The sequence below is a fragment of the Cherax quadricarinatus genome, unplaced genomic scaffold (assembly GCF_038502225.1).
Source record: "Cherax quadricarinatus isolate ZL_2023a unplaced genomic scaffold, ASM3850222v1 Contig495, whole genome shotgun sequence".
In the NCBI taxonomy this organism is placed as follows: domain Eukaryota; kingdom Metazoa; phylum Arthropoda; class Malacostraca; order Decapoda; family Parastacidae; genus Cherax; species Cherax quadricarinatus.
This window is the reverse complement of record NW_027195521.1, coordinates 80,001-82,500: the sequence shown is the minus strand read 5'-3', so window position 1 is coordinate 82,500 and position 2,500 is coordinate 80,001.

Here is a 2,500-nt window from a genome sequence, read left to right as displayed (position 1 = left end):
CTCCCACCAAAAGACTCCAACCGCGACATTCCCAACGCAACTGAGCAACCTATACTACAACCCACTCACTGTTCCCTCTGCCACTAACCCCCATATCACAAACCTCACCCCAACAGCTGTCCCTTATGGGCATTCTGACCCCACCCCCATCATCACAAACCCCACCTACACCACAGCCCCATATAGGCCCCCACCAAGGCTCTCGCTCCCCCAACCCCAATACTCTTGCATGACCACAATGATAGAAAAGAAACTGAAAGTTTGGTACACAAACGCGGATGGAATAACGAATAAACATGAGGAGTGGAACGAAAGAATCAGTGAAAAATCCCCAGACATCATAGCAGTCACAGAAAGAAAACTCGCTGAGAAAATAACAGACACAATCTTCCCAACGGGATATCAGATCCTGAGGAAAGATAGAAGGAGTAGAGGGGGAGGAGGGGTTGCACTGCTCATAAAACACCGATGGGGATTTGAGGAAATGGAAGGCATGGACATGATTGGAGAAAGAGACTACATTGTAGGTACAATTCAGTCCGGAGAACATAAAGTAGTCATTGGAGTGATGTATAACCCACCACAGAACTGCAGGAGGCCAAGAGAGGAGTACGAAGAAAACAACAGGGTGATGGTGGACACACTGGCTGAGGTGGCAAGAAGAGCTCACTCGAGCAGAGCAAAGTTACTGGTAATGGGCGATTTCAACCACAGGGAGATCGACTGGGAAAACCTGGAGCCACATGGGGGTCCCGAAACATGGAGAGCCAAGATGATGGATGTGGTACTTGAAAACCTCATGCATCAACATGTCAGGGACACAACCAGAGAGAGAGGGGAGGATGAGCCAGCAAGACTGGATCTTATGTTCACCCTGAGCAGTTCAGACATTGAGGACATCACTTACGAGAGGCCCCTTGGAGCTAGCGATCATGTGGTTCTGAGTTTTGACTATATAGTAGAGTTACAAGTGGAGAAGGTAACAGGAACTGAAGGGGACAGGCCAAACTATAAAAGGGGGGACTACACAGGTATGAGAAACTTCCTGCAGGAGGTTCAGTGGGACAGAGAAATGGTAGGAAAATCAGTAAACGAGATGATGGAATATGTGGCAACAAAGTGCAAGGAAGCAGAGGAAAGTTTTGTTCCCAAGGGAAACAGAAATAATAGGAAGACCAAAACGAGTCCTTGGTTTACCCGAAGGTGTAGGGAGGCAAAAACTAAGTGTAACAGAGAATGGAAAAGGTACAGGAGGCATAGGACCCAGGAAAACAAGGAGATTAGTAGAAGAGCCAGAAACGAGTATGCACAGATAAGGAGGGAGGCCCAGCGACAGTATGAAAACGACATAGCATCGAAAGTCAAATCTGACCCGAAACTGCTATATAGCCACATTAGGAGGAAGACAACAGTCAAGGACCAGGTGATAAGGCTGAGGAAAGAAGGTGGAGAACTCACAAGAAACGATCAAGAGGTATGTGAGGAGCTCAACACGAGGTTTAAGGAAGTATTTACAGTAGAGACAGGAAGGACTCTGGGGGGACAGATCAGCTGGGGACACCAGCAACGAATACACCAACAAGTGTTGGACGACATACATACAGATGAAGAGGAGGTGAAGAAACTGCTAAGGGACATCGATACCTCAAAGGCAATGGGACCGGACAACATCTCCCCATGGGTCCTTAGAGAGGGAGCAGATATGTTGTGCGTGCCACTTACCACAATCTTCAACACGTCCCTGGAAACTGGGCAACTACCTGAGGTATGGAAGACGGCAAATGTAGTTCCCATTTTTAAAAAAAAGAGACAGAAAAGAGGCACTAAACTATAGACCTATGTCATTGACGTGTATAGTATGCAAAGTTATGGAGAAGATTATCAGGAGGAGAGTGGTGGAGCACCTGGAATGGAACAAGAGTATAAATGCCAACCAGCACGGATTCATGGAAGGCAAATCCTGTGTCACAAACCTTCTGGAGTTTTATGATAAAATAACAGAAGTAAGACACGAGAGGGAGGGGTGGGTTGATTGCATCTTCTTGGACTGCAAGAAAGCCTTTGACACAGTTCCTCACAAGAGATTAGTGCAGAAGCTAGAGCATCAGGTGCATATAACAGGAAGGGCACTGCAATGGATCAGAGAATACCTGACAGGGAGGCAACAACGAGTCATGGTACGTAATGATGTATCACAGTGGGCACCTGTGACGAGCGGGATCCCACAGGGGTCGGTCCTAGGACCAGTGCTATTTTTGGTATATGTGAACGACATGATGGAAGGGTTAGACTCAGAAGTGTCCCTGTTTGCAGATGATGTGAAGTTAATGAGGAGAATTAAATCTGATGAGGACCAGGCAGGACTTCAAAGAGACCTGGACAGACTGGACACCTGGTCCAGCAAATGGCTTCTCGAATTTAATCCTGCCAAATGCAAAGCCATGAAGATAGGGAAAGGGCACAGAAGACCACAGACAGAGTATAGGCTAGGTGGCCAAAG